Here is a 15,103-nt window from a genome sequence, read left to right as displayed (position 1 = left end):
CTGGCTTATGGCTTCACCTCTCCTGAAATTATCAAGGGAGGGACTTCACAGCAGAATGCAGCAGGACTGAACTTCATTGTACAGAGAGATTACAGGCAAGAAAGGACCGCAAAAAGCCTTGGAGCCCCTCTGCTCACACCTCTTCCCCAGATATCTGTCTTACCTGCTTACAACCATTAACCCTGACTTCCTTCTTTTTTTTTTTTAATTTAAATTTTAGGTAGTTAACGTACAGTGCAGTATTGGTTTCTGGAGTAGAATTCAGTGATTCACCACTTCCATACAACACCCAGTGCTCATCACAAGTGCCCTCTTTAATGCCCATCACCGATCTAGCCCATCCCCCACCCACCTCCCTCCATCAGCCCCTTTTGTTCTCTCTCCTTAAGGGCCACTTATAGCTTGTTTACCTCTCTCTTTCCCCCCTACCCCATATGTTTGTCTGTTTTCTTTCTTAAATTCCATACACGAGTGAGATCATATGGTATTTGCCTTTCTCTGGCTGACTTATTTCACTCTGCATAATACACTCTGGTTCCATCCACATATTTACCTCTTTTTTTTTACTGGGCTGGCACCTGCCCACCTCTGGTATTAAGCATCCAACTTTTCATAATCTAGCACTCTTACGTGTATTTGCTTGAAAACTGGGCAGAGTTTTGTTAGAAGATCTTGTATACCATACTCCCATTACCTGCTGCCTTTGTCATGATTTTTGGTTTTAACTATGATTAATCTAGAAATTGTTTAGTCTTCTTCCAAATAATTGAGAGATGATAATTAGTCCAAGATTCAGAAGAGAAAGCATCCACATCTTAAAAAGCAAGTACATTTTATTTGACATAAGGCAGAAGTTCTACAGACCTCCATTGCATCAGGACAACTTAGAACAACTTTTGTCTTTGTAGAAACAAAAATGAGATTGAGGGGACTTCATCTCTGAGATAGACTCTTCTTTATTTTCTCTGTGAGTCCTTGAGAGATGGGAAACTTGTATTCTCTTCTTAGTCATTGCACTTTGGAGAATAGAGAACCAATCAAAGCTGGTGTGTGTGGTGGTTACACTGCAAGTCTTAACATAGTTTTCTGTTCACTTGTCAACAAATTTGTGTTGTGTGCCAGCACTAAAATAAAATGGCAAAATGAGAAAAATAGAGTGTAATAGCAAAGGGACAAATGACTTGTGTTATTGGTTAAGACCACAGCCACATCAGAAGGCTGCAGTTGAAAAGGCACTTTGAGAAAGGTACCATCAGCCCAGCCCTTACAGTGCTGGAGGTTAATCTCTCCCGGGCCCAGCTATGGAAGCTATAAGCCTGGAAAGGGCTTGTGTCCAAAAAAAATCAATTTCTAATTTGAAACAAAATCATTTTTGACTAACAGGGGTTCAGAACCCATTACTTTTTGCTGTATAGTCTGCTGACATTTCAGCACTTTCTGTTGTGCACAATGAATCCTAATAGTCATTTTATAATGTTGCTATACCAATCAATTTAACCAAGACAAAGCTGTTAAATTCCGCAAAGTTTCAGGAACAGTTTTCACTCACGGTTTTATTTTTTTCATTAGCTTTTTTCCTTTTTTTTTTTTTTTTTTTTTTTTTTTTTTTTTTTGGTGGGGAAAGGTTGTAGTGTTGCAGTGGAAAAAAAGTAGAAACTTTCTCATTTTTTTTTTTAAGAGAGTTTTGTTTTAAGATGTTCACAGGAATTAACTTTTTTCTTTCTACTTATAAGAAAGATTGTCATGTAAGGGGTGCCTGGGTGGCTCAGTCAGTTAAGTGTCCAACTCTTGATGTCAGCTCAGGTCATGATCTCAGCGTCATGAGATTGAGCCCCATGTTGAGCTCTAACCTGAGCATGGAGTCTGCTTAAGATTCTCTCTCTGCTTCTCCCTCTGCCCCTCCCTGTCCCGTTCAACGCACTCACACTCCCCGCCCCCCCAAAAAAAAGAAAGAAAAAAAGGATAGTCGTGTATTTTTCTCTTCTTTTATTCTGATATGGAGCCATTGCCAAATTACTGTATACCTAATGATCGAGGAGCTGAAGTTGCCCCTCTGAGTTATTCTGCTCATTGCAGAGCTGGTATGCACAGATTACAGAACAGAGCATCGGCATGTATGGTGGCATGCAGCCAGATGGGAGATGGGTACAAGTGTGCTGCAAGAGGTTTGGACACCCTGTTTATCATAAAGCCAGTGACCCAGCACTAATTGCCTCAGTCACACTGCTTGGTTTAGTGTCTCCTTAATTGCTTTCCTTTCTTTAGTGTGTCTAAAATTTTTAACATACTTTTCTTCTTTGTTTCTTTTGTTGTCTTTAATCATTAAGTACCACATAGGATGTTTACTGCAGGACCATTAATCTTTATTATCAGTCTCTTATTCCTCTACCTTTTCTGTTCTCCTCACCATTCTGTCAACTTTATTGATACTAAATATATAAAGAAAGACCTGACTCTTGTCTCAAGAAGCAACCTTGGAATCACAACAATGTGTACAGTATTGTTAGAATTATACTTAAAATATAAATTGTTTTTCAATCATCAATGCTTGGAATAGTCTATTTTAGTTGCCTTTATTGAGCTATGTGTAACAAGGAGATATTACCTAGGAAAATCTAAACTTGAGTCAAGAACTTTTAAGCCAGGGGCGCCTGGGTGGCACAGCGGTTAAGCGTCTGCCTTCGGCTCAGGGCGTGATCCCAGCGTTCTGGGATCGAGCCCCACATCAGGCTCCTCCGCTATGAGCCTGCTTCTTCCTCTCCCACTCCCCCTGCCTGTGTTCCCTCTCTCGCTGGCTGTCTCTGTCTCTGTCGAATAAATAAATAAAATATTAAAAAAAAAAAAAAAAGAACTTTTAAGCCAAAGGCACAAATCTGAAAACAGACACTGTTCATTCCAAACACCTCCCTACTCAGGGGTGTTTGTTTGTTTGTTTGTTTGTTTGTTTTTCCTCTCCCAGCTTGCCTTGAACTGCCCTTTTCTTATCAATCACTGATTCCCTTTCATAAGAGCCTTCGAAGCTGAGGGCATTTTTTTGTGTGTGATGCTGACAGGCTAGCAGAAGCTGTGAGACCACTGAGCAGACATGTTCCAGAATCGAAATGTTAGACCTCAGGGCTTGGCATTGCCCATTTCTAAGTGAGGCTATAAAGGCATCCCAAAGCCCCCTACTACATTTAGAGCTATGCCTGTTTGTTCCTTCTTCATAGATCTCTGAGTCTTCTTAAAACTTCAAGAGAGGCTGAACCTAAAGTAATTTGGATTTAACTGATGGTATTGACCATGCCCTCCATTTTGTCTTTGGGCTTTTTTAGACTATATAATATACAGCAGCTATCACTGGTTGAAGGCCCCTGAGGGGCTCCCAAACACATTTTTCTTTTATTGGAAGAAGATTATTATAGACTCATCTGAAATGAGAAATAATCCTTGAAGCTCCTAGTTGTTCCTCTAAATAAGCCTGTGCTTGCAATGATGTGAATGTTCTTTGTTGTCCATGGTGGGGTAATATAGGTGATGCAGTTAAAGAAATAAACAAGTTGGGGTAGCCAAAGTTCAGAAGCCATGTCTGCTTTGCCTCTAGAGAACACTTATTTATGTTTCTTTTATTATTAACATCATCATCATTATTTTATGTTTAATCATTAGAAAAGGTCTCACAAGATATTACTTCTGATTCCCAGAAGTCTGAGCTAAAAGATTTGTTAAAAATTGATGCCTTTATCAACAGAACACAGAAGACAACCATAGTATAGGGCTATGAATAAACCCAGACATGTAGGTTAAATTGTCCTGCTCAGTCCCTTTTAAAAAGGAGTTCAAATGCAAGAGACCAGCATTAAGAGTTGAAGTTGCTGTATATGAAATATTGTCACTTAAACCAGAAGCTCGACATTTCCCATTCTCTACAATAGAAGTATCTCAAAATACTATATAATTTACTTTTTTTGTATTTTGTATCTTCTCCCACTAGAATATGAACACTCTGTATTTTACTGTTGCATCCCCATAAGAACATTGCTTAACATGTAGTAGGTACTCATTATGTATTTGTTGAATGAATTAGTATAACACGATCCATGATAGATAGATAGATAGATAGATAGATAGATAGATAGATAGATAGATAGATTTTTCTTTCTGTGTTGTTACCCCATTTCCCAGCTATAAAGATCTAATCAGTTAGACCTTTTGACCTCAGGACCTATGGTGATTAAGAAATATATATGCTGGGGCGCCTGGGTGGCGTAGTCATTGAGCGTCTGCCTTCAGCTCAGGGCGTGATCCCGGCGTTATGGGATCGAGCCCCACATCGGGCTCTTCTACTATGAGCCTGCTTCTTCCTCTCCCACTCCCCCTGCTTGTGTTCCCTCTCTCGCTGGCTGTCTCTATCTCTGTCAAATAAATAAATAAATAAAATCTTTAAAAAAAAAAAAAGAAATATATATGCTTGTCCTTTCAAAGTCCTTATGGTGATTGATTGGCAGTGTCAAAGAGATATTAGTAGAGTGTGGTCTTAAAAACAGCACTGCCTTGAGAATCAAGAAAACTGTAGGGTTTTTAAATTTTTCTTTTATTTTGATTGAGATTTAATTTACATACAGTAAAACTGCATAGGTCTCAAATTCAGTTTGATAAACTTTGACAGTTGTATATACCCATACAATTAAGATATAGTACCTTTCCATTCTTCATGAAAGCTCACTCATGTTCCTTTCTAGTCTAACACAGGATTTTTCTTTTTTTTTTTTCTTTTTTTTTTTTAAGATTTTATTTATTTATTTGACAGAGATAGAGACAGCCAGCGAGAGAGGGAACACAAGCAGGGGGAGTGGGAGAGGAAGAAGCAGGCTCATAGCGGAGGAGCCTGATGTGGGGCTCGATCCCAGAACGCCGGGATCACGCCCTGAGCTGAAGGCAGACGCTTAACCGCTGTGCCACCCAGGCGCCCCTAACACAGGATTTTTCTTAAACATGACCTTTCTCGGGACAGAGTTCCTTTCTGGGTTTGCACATTTCTGCCTTCTGTATCCTCAAATGGCCTTTTCGCTATGAGCGTACATTCCTGGTGTGTCTCTCTCCCTTTTTTTTTTTTAAGCTTTTATTTATTTTATTTATTTGAGAGAGAGAGAGAGTATGAGCTGGAGGGAAGAGGGAGGGAGAATCTGAAGCAGACTCTGCACTGAATTCAGAGCCTGATGCGGGGATCAATCTAATGACTGAGAGATCCTGACCCGAGCCAAAATTGAGACTCTGCCGCTTAACTGACTGAGCCACTCAGGTGCCCCCTGTCTCTCTCTTCTTTTAAGGACAAAGGATCATATCAGATTAAAGGCCACCTATATGACCTCATTTAGCCTTAATAACATCTTTAAAGATCCTATCTCCAAATACAGTCACATTCTGAGGTGTACTGAAGTTTAGGACTTCAACACATGAATTTGGGCAGGGTGGGAGAGCACAGTTCAGTCCATAACAACTAATTTTTTCCCAGTCTTTATGCTTTTTATTTCTTTTTCTTATCTCATTATACTGCCTAGGACTTCTATTACAATGTAGAATAAAATGGTAAAAGTGAACTTCCATAAGGAGGTCCTGATCTCATAGGGAAAGCAGTCTACCACCATTTAGTATGATTTTAGCTGTAGTTTTTTTTTTTTTTTTTTTGTAAATGTTCTTTATCAGGTTAAGAAAGTTCCCTCCTCATTTTGCTGAGTCTTTATCATAGGTAAGTGTTAAATTTCATGAAGTCTTTTTTGTGTACCTATTGAGATGACCATGCATTTTCTTCTTTCTTCTGTTAATTTGATGAATTACACTGATTGGGAGATACTGGTGTGTAATACCTTTCTTTGGTAATGACCTTGTCAGAGTTTGGTAACAGAGTTACGCTGTGTCATAAATAAGTCAAGAGGATGTCAGCTAAAATGGCAGAGTAGAGACTTCCAGAGCCCTCCCCCCCCTCGGCTCCCCAAAATACTGAAAATACTGGCAAAACTGACAGAATCAGCCTTATGAGAACTCTGAAAGATAGTGAAAGATTAATAAAAAATCAAGCAAATGCTTAGCCAACAAAAAGTCCACTGAAACATGGTTGGAGAACTTAGTGGAATTTTAAGTTAGCCTTGTCCCATCCCCATCCCCAGCATGGCAGCATTCTTGAAGATGGCATCCTGAGTTCCAGGTATGAGCACCTGGTCCCAGAGGAAGCAGAATAGATCTTGTTCTCAAGGAATTGTGTTTGTCTCTTTTCACCTATTTCCTAAAGGATTGACACGGGATTTTTCTTTAAACATGACCTTTCTCGGGACAGAGAAGCAACTACATGTAGGACATTGCTTGCAAACATTAAAAACCAAATGAACACACCACTGCTGCCTGAAGTAAAAAAGTAATAGTTGAGACAAACAATAGAAACATCAAAGCCAACAAATTAGACAACCAAATATGAAATGGACAAATTCCTAAAAAACACATAAACTACCAAAACTGACTCAAGAAGGATAGGAAATCTGAATAGACCCAAACAAGTAAAGTGATTAAGTCAGCAATCAAAAACCTCCCAAAAAAGACAAGCCCAGGACTTGAAGCAGATGGCTTCACTGGTAAATTCCACCAAATATTTAAAGAAGTAACACGAATCCTTCTGGAACTCTTCCAAAAAAATAGAAGAAGAAACACGTCTTCACTCATTTCAGGCATTACTCTGATGCCAGAGCCAGACAAAGACATCACAGGAAAACTACACACCAATATCACCATGAATATAGATGAAAATCTCCTCAATAAAATACTAATAAAACTGAATGCAGCAGCATATTAAAAGAATTACATACAAAGTGGGATTTAGCCCAGGAATGCAAAGGTAGTTCAACATACAAAAACCAATGAGTGCAATATACCACATATCAATAGAATGAAGGGGAAGAACGCCTGGCTGACTTTGTCAGTAGAGCATGCAGCTATTGATCTCAGGGTCATGAGTTCAAGACCCACATTGGGCGTGGAGCCTACTTTAAAAAAAAAAAAAAAGAATGATGGGGGAAAAAGAACATCAACCTGACACACAAAAAAAATTTGACAAAATCCAACACTCTTTCATGATAAAAACAATCATGGTAATAAAGTGGTAATAGAAGGAAACTTCCTAACATGGTAAAGAGCGTATATGAAAAACCCACAGCTAACATCATATTCAGTTGTAAAAGACGGAAAGCTTACCCCCTGAGATCTGGAACAAGACAAGTATCCCTGCTTTTGCCACTTCTATTCAACCTTGTGCTGGAAGTTCTAGCCAGAGCAGTTAGAGAAGAAAAAGAAATAAAACATATCCACATTAGAAAGGAAAAAGTTAAACTGTTTAAGCAGACCGTATGATTTTATATATAGAAAATCCTAGAGGATGCACAAAAATCTCTTAGAGCTAACAAATGAATTCAGCCAAGTGGCAGGATAAAATTCAATACTCAAAAATGCTTGCATTTCTATATACTAGTAATGAACTACTGAAAAGGAAATTTTAAAAAATTTCCATTTATAATAACATCAAACCCATAAAATACCTAGCAATAAATTTAACCAAGAGTTTAAGACTTGTACAGTGAACAGTACAAAACATTGCTGAAACAAATCAAAGAAGACCTAAATAAGCAGAAAGACATTTTGTGTTCATGGATTTAAGGACTTAATATTGTTAAGATGTCAGTACTTCACCCCCTAAGTGATCTACAGATTGAATGCAGTCTCTGTCAAACTCCCAATATCACTTTTGCAGAAATGGAAAAACCAATTCCAGAATTCATGCACAATTACAAGTGTCCCCAAATAGTCAACATAATCTTGAAAAAGAGAAGCAACGTTGAAGTCAATCATACTTCCTATCTTCAAAATTTACTACAAATCTTTAGTAATCAAAACTATACTGAGTTTGGGGCCCCTGGGTGGCACAGCGGTTAAGCATCTGCCTTCGGCTCAGGGCGTGATCCCAGCGTTCTGGGATCGAGCCCCACGTCAGGCTCCTTCGCTATGAGCCTGCTTCTCCCTCTCCCACTCCCCCTGCTTGTGTTCCCTCTCTCGCTGGCTGTCTCTATCTCTGTCGAATAAATAAATAAAATCTTTAAAAAAAAAAAAAAAACTATACTGAGGTTATACCTATACCTGGCATGAGGTTAGATACAAATAAAGAGAGAGATCAACAGAATAGAATTGAGAATCCAGAAATAAACCCATACATCTCTGGCCAATTGATTTTCAACAGGGGTGCCAAGACAATTAAACAAACGGATAGTGTATTCAACAAATGGTGCTGGGACAACTGGATATCCACATGCAAAAAAATGAAGTTGGATTCTTCATTTATGTACCTCATGCCATACACAAAAATTAACTCAAAATTAATCAAAGAGCTAACAATGAAAACTATAAAACTCTTAAGTAAAAACATCAGTGTAAATCTTCATGTTCATATATTAGACAGTGGCCTCTTGGATATGACACCAAGAGCACAAGCAACCAAAGAAAAAATAGGTAAATTGGACTTAATGAAAAAATTTTTTCTGTCAAAGAACACTATCTATAGAATGTAAAGGTGCTCCACAAAATGGGATAAAAATTTGCACATCCTATATCTCCAATGGGTCTAGTATCCGGGATATATAAGGAACTTTTACAACTCAATAACAAAGACAAACAACTCAATTAAAACCTGGGCAAAGGGCTTGAACAGATATTTCTCTTAAGAAGATATTCAAATGGCTAATAAGCATATGAAAAAATGTGCAACATCACTAATTATTAGGGAAATCCAAATTAAAACCACAGTGAGACACTGCTCCACACCCACATGATTATTATAATTTAAAAAATGGAAAATAACAAGGTGGTGAGGATGTCTAGAAATCAGAACCCTCATACATTGTCAGTGGGAATTTAAAATAATAGAGCCACTATGGAAAACGGTTTGGTAATTCTTCAGTAAGTTAAACATAGAATTACCATATGACCCATCAATTGTACTCAGAAGTGTATATACAAAATAATTGACAACAGGTGTTTAAACAAATTTTGTATGCAAATATTCATAGCAGCTCTATTCACAATACCCAAAAGGTGGGAATGACCAAAATGCCCATCAACAGATGAATGGATAAACAAAATGCAGTATATCCATACAATGGAATATAATTTAGCCATAAGAAGGAAGGAAGTTCTGATATGTGCTACAGCATAAATGAACTTTGAAAGCATTATGCTGGGGCACATGGGTGGCTCAGTCAGTTAATGTCTGACTCTTGATCTCAGGATCCTGATCTCAAGCCCCACCTTGGACTCCTGCTGGGATGGAGTCTACTTAAAATTAAAACAGAAAAGAAAAAATTATGGTAACTGAAAGAAGCAAGACACAAAAGGCCACATGTTGTATGATTCTATTCATATGAAATATCCAGAATAGACAAAGCAGATTTATGGTCACCAGGGACTTAGGAGGGGAAAATGGAGAATGACTGCTTAATTGTTACAGGGTTTTTGTCTGAAGTGATGAAAAAGGTCTGGAACTAGATAGTGTGATGGTTGCACAACATTGTGAATGTACCTAATACCAACAAATCGTACTCATTAAAATGGTTAAAATGGTAAATGTGTATTTTACCACAATTTTTAAAAAATAAGTGAGGTAGTATTTTTTCTTTCCTCTGTTTTCTGAAAGAGTTCATGTAAGATTGGTATTATTTCTTCCTTAACATGTTTTATAGAATCCGCCATTGAAACATCTGGCTTGGAGTTGTTGCTTTTGTTGTTAGTGTTGATAGTGATGGTATGTGTGTGGGTGGGTTTTCTTATTTTGGATTTTATTTTTTTTTAACAGATACCGGACTATTCATATTTGTCATTTCCTTTTGTGTTCAGTTTTGCTAAATTTTGCTTTTCATGTGATTTGCTCATTTCATCCAAGTTGTTGACTTTATTGGCGTAAAATTGTTCATAACCTGCCTTTTCTTTAATGGCCTTAATATCTGTAGTGATGTCCCTCTTTCATTCCTGATACTGGTAATTTTTAATTTTCTCTCTTGATCAGCTTTGCAAGGGGATAATCAATTTTACTGTTTTTTTTTTTTTAAGAAAAAAACCCAGCCTTTTCTTTTTGTTGATTTTTGTCTATTATGTGCTTGTTTTCTATTCCATTGATTCTTGTTCTCATTTTTATTATTTACCTTGTACTAATTTGGGTTTAATTAGCTCTTTTTTCCCTAGCTTCTTAAATTGAAAACTGAGATCAATGATTTTAAATCTTTCTTCTTTTCTAATATAAGTATGTAAAACCATAAGTTTCTCTCTAAGCATTGCTTTAGCTGCCTCCCACAAATTATGATAGAATGTGTTTTCATTTTCATTCTTATGTTAGCAAGACTAAAGCACCAGGAATGCTTGTCTGCTGATCAGAGTGTATATTTATACAACCACTTTGGAAAACAGTTTTGCATTATTTATTGAAGATAAAGAACAAATACCCCATATCCAAGAGATTCCATTTCTAAGTATATATACTAAAGAGAATCTCATACACACAATAATTAACTTTCAAATATGTTCATAGCAGCTATATTTAGTTGGGTAGGCTAAACTGTGGGTAACAAATAGAAAAAAATATCAACGGCTTAAGGAGCAAGAAGTTTCTTCCAAGATCACCTTGAGTATTACAATAACACAGAGGTTAGTAAACTTTGTTCATGGCCAAATCTGGCCTGCTACTTGTTTTCATAAATAAAGTTTTATTAGAATACAGTGATTTCCATTTTTTATGTATTGTCTGTACATGCTTTCATGCTACAACCACAGAGTTGAACAGCTGCAACGGAAGTTCGGTAGCCCACAAAGCCTAGTATATTTACTAAGTGGCCCTATATAGGAAGCTGTTGGCCGTTATAACAGGTCAGCAAGAAGGAGGAAGGTATAGAGTACATGTGGAAGGTTTTTATAGGATAGGTCTGAAATGGCACATATAACATCCACTAGTTTTCCACTCGACCACACCTAATTATCAGGGGGACTGGGAAATATAATCTAGCCGGTGCTCCAGACAAAGGGAATTTTGGTGAATAACTGGCAGCCTCTGCCACAGCAAGTGTTCTTCATAATAGCCCCAAACCAGAAATACTCTAAATATCCATCAATAGAATGGATAGAAAATCATAAATGCATCCAGTGGGATCCTATGTAGCAAAGAAAACAACCTGTAGCTACATAAATCATCAACACAGATAAATCTCATGGACATAATATTGAGCAAAAGAAGTCTTCAAAAGAATATTTATAGTATATTTCTATTTTTATAAAGTGCAAAAGCAGCAAAACTAAGTCACAGTTTTGGGATGCATTCATAAATGGTAGAACTATAAAGAATAGAAAGGGAATGGTTATGAGAATAGTAGCTGGTTCCTGGAGGAAATAAGAGGCTGTGATCAGGGATGGACTTGATGCTTCCAAAGGGCATTGCTGCCACTACTTCATTTCTTGATCTGCAAAAGTGTTATACTGGTATTTTCTTTATCACTTATTCTTTAAACTGCATGTATAATGTAACTGAATGCCTTTAAAATGCGAAATAAAACAAAGGGCCCAGAAACAGAGTTTTCCTAAACGTTGAACTCTAAGAAGTTATGTTGTCATGAGATGTTGACTGATGGATGGGCAGACATAGACCCAGGTCTATGTAAATAGGATATGCTCCATTATGTTCAGTTTCATCTTTGTATGCAAAAATATATGTATGTGTATATTTACATAAATATATTCAAACATATTTATACAACCTATCACCCTAATGGATAATATTCTTATCAGCACTTTTATTTTTACTTATTTATTTTTTAAAAATTTATTTATTTCAGAGAGAGAGTGCATGAGCAGGGGAAGGGGGGATAGGAGGAGAGGGAGAGAGAGAATCTTGAGCACACTCCCCACTGAGCAGGGAGCCTGACACCACCCACAACCCTGAGATCATTAGCTGAGCTGAAACCAAGAGTCAGACGCTTAACCAACTGAGCCACCCAGGCACCACATGCACTTTTATTTTTAAAATGCGTATGTTGTCTTTGTGTGTGTGTGTAAATAGATATGTAGTTTTATGAATATGCATAACTGTATGTAATTGTTGGTATACTTAATATGAAATCAAATTTTGTAGAAGGAATGAGTATAATTAAAAGCTGATACATAGCTTTCCAGAAACTTAATAAGGAATAGCACTTAAAGAATTAAGAAAAAGGAATGAACTTGTCCTATGTCTTAGACCAATCATTCTAAACTTTTTGGGGGATCTCGTACCTTTTTAGAATTTGATGAAAGCTATGGCCCCTTTCCTTAAAGAGTGAATGGGAACGTATACACACATCATTGTGCCTGCAATGTTGAGGGAGTCACACATTCATGAAGTATATCCATGGATTCCATAGGAGTCCCTGGACCCTCTGATAAAATTCCTTCTTTAGATTGTCCCTATCAAATGTCAGTTATCTCAGCTAGACTTTTAATAGAAGTATCAAAACAGAATAAATAAGACTAATGTTCAGGTCTTCTGTAATAGTGATTGCAGAGATAATTATGTTCTTTCACTACCAGGCATTTCTTCTTCCCTCACCTTACCCACAAACCCCTCTCAGTTGTTTCTACTCCTGTTTGCACATTTTAATTTCCCCTCACACCACCCAGGACTCTACCCAGACAGTTGTAGTAGTAGTGAGCTGCTTTACCTGCCTCCGATCTCTCTGTCCCACTCTATCCCAAGTTCTGCCACAGAAGCAATCTCTCCAACGACCAGTTCAGGTTTTTTTCTGTAATTGTGTTCGTTGCTGCTGTGCTTTATTTTTGAGGCCAACTAGCACAATGTTTAAGATTAGTTTGCAATACAAAGTCAAAACCCAGCCTTGTTCTTACTAGCTATGTGATATTGGACATGCTGCTTGACCTTTCACAGTTTCCACTTCCTTATCTATAAAATGAGGACAATAATATAAGTTAAGGACTGTTGGAAGGAATAATGAGATAATGCATGTAAAGTGATTTAAAGTAATTAGCAAGGTATGAGGACATAATGATGCTCAATAAATATTTCCTGAATACATTAAATTAAATACAAAAAACCTCAAGGTTTTTAATTTAATGCTTTTGCTAATTCCATGCTCCTTATTCCTTCCTATCAAAATACCACCTCCTGCATCAAATCTTCCTTAATCCTACAGCCATACGTCATCTCTCCCACTTCTTAATTCCTCAGACTTTTTGTACTGTTTATTATGGGGGAGTAGCCTAATGGTAAAACTCGGGAATCAGATTATCTGGACATGAGTATTGGCCCCATCACTTACTAGCTTTATGGCTTGGGCAGGCCATGTAAATCCCCTATGGCTTATTTTGTCTATCTGTAAATGAGTTGTAAAAATATTATCTATTGCAAAGGGTTTTCATGAGGATAAATATAACTAATTTCTAGAAATAGCAAAATTAGAGAGAGCTAGAGGAGGATAGGAACAAAACAGACAGAGATGGGGCTGGCCACAAATGGGCATGAGGGAACTTTGAAGAGTGAGGAAATATTCTAAAACCAGATTGTAAAAAGAAATAAGTCAATCCCATGATAATTTTTTTTAATTATTTATTTGAGAGAGAGAGCATGCACATGGGGGCAGGGGCAGAGGGTGAGGGAAAGGATTGCATGCAGACTCCTCGCTGAGCACAGAGCCCTATGCAAGGCTCGATCTCACAACCCTGAGATTGTGACCTGAGCAGAAACCAAGAGTCTGACGCTCAACTGACTGAGCCACCCCGGTGCCTCATCCATGACAAATATTTTTAAAACTGGGTTGTGTCCATGCTTTCATAAGCTGTATAAGTTTACTACTATTTCTCAAACTGTATGCTTAAGATGGTTAAATTTTATGGTATTCAAATTGCAATGAAGCTGTTTTATAAAAAGATAAATGGTGTATGGCAGAGGCCTAGAACAGTACCAGGCACATACTGAGCATAGTGTATCTGTTAGCCGTTGTCACCTTATACTGCTTGGGTTATTTATGATTCTTTACCAGATTGCTCAGAGTATCTCATGTTCTTACTCTCCCATCTTCTTTACCCTCCCCTAAACTAACTCTGAGCTTAATCCTGGCACCAGTCCTTCCCATCCTTAGGTACTTGGTAAATATTTACTGACAGACTGATGCACTGTAGGTACTGATGGGGTTTCTGTCTAGTATAAAAATATCCTGGTTTAGGTTCAGGGTCCCACAGGTTTGTGTAGACGAAGAGGACTGAGAGAACAGTCAGTATTGAGTGTAGCTTTTAAATACCAAGGATCATGGTGACTATTTTGATGCTAATCTCTGTACATAGGAGACTCTTGCTTTCTCTGGGCCTGATTTTCTCTGGTAACACGGAAAAAGGGTGCCATTCCCAGAATTAGAATACTGTATTCTTGGCATTTGAGGGTCTGGTATTCCCAACACACCAAAGCTGTCTTCATGTTATTTGAATAGTTACACTTTCGTCAAAGAGTAAATTTTCCCAAATCATTTCTTTAACCAGCCTGGGCAATAATTTCGGAGGAACCAGAAGAAAATTGTGGCTGAGATTCTTACGGTCTTCTAAGAAAAAGACAGGGATGTTTTGTGTTGTTTGGAAAATAATATTAAGAAGGAAAAGGAGAAGGAGTAGATTAGATTATTGTTATTAGAAACAATAACAATAATTAGAAAACAAACAAAAACAAAAAATCTTTCTGTCCATGCCATCTTATTTAGTACTCCAGAGGGGAAAAATAATTATTACGTGAACATTGCTTGTCAGAAAGGAACAGAGAACAAATCAGCCCTGGAATGGTTAGGTGAGCACCTCTTCCAGTCAGACACTTGTTTCGGCCCAGTGTGCCGTTCTTGGAAAGAAACATTCAAGACATATGTCTGCCTTGAAAGTTTAAGGAGTAAGAGCAATTTAACTGGGGGGTTTGGAGGTACAAAGTGCTGGACTCAAAGAGCAGAAAGATCTTTTCTTAGAATGGTTAAAGGGAGCAAAATTAAATCTTGGGTATTTTCACAGTAAACTCGAATCAGCA

General features: G+C 37.6%; 1 protein-coding gene across 6 annotated transcripts in view; it reads left to right on the top strand.

Annotated features, from left to right (window-relative positions):
* Positions 1–15,103, top strand: part of KIAA1328 (KIAA1328 ortholog) — a 355,285-nt gene that overhangs the window by 295,273 nt on the left and 44,909 nt on the right. The window lies entirely within an intron of this gene.

The sequence above is a fragment of the Ursus maritimus genome, unplaced genomic scaffold, assembly GCF_017311325.1.
Source record: "Ursus maritimus isolate PB19 unplaced genomic scaffold, ASM1731132v1 scaffold_18, whole genome shotgun sequence".
Lineage (NCBI taxonomy): Eukaryota > Metazoa > Chordata > Mammalia > Carnivora > Ursidae > Ursus > Ursus maritimus.
The sequence above is the reverse complement of the archived record's forward strand: the minus strand, read 5'-3'. Positions and strand labels throughout refer to the sequence as shown.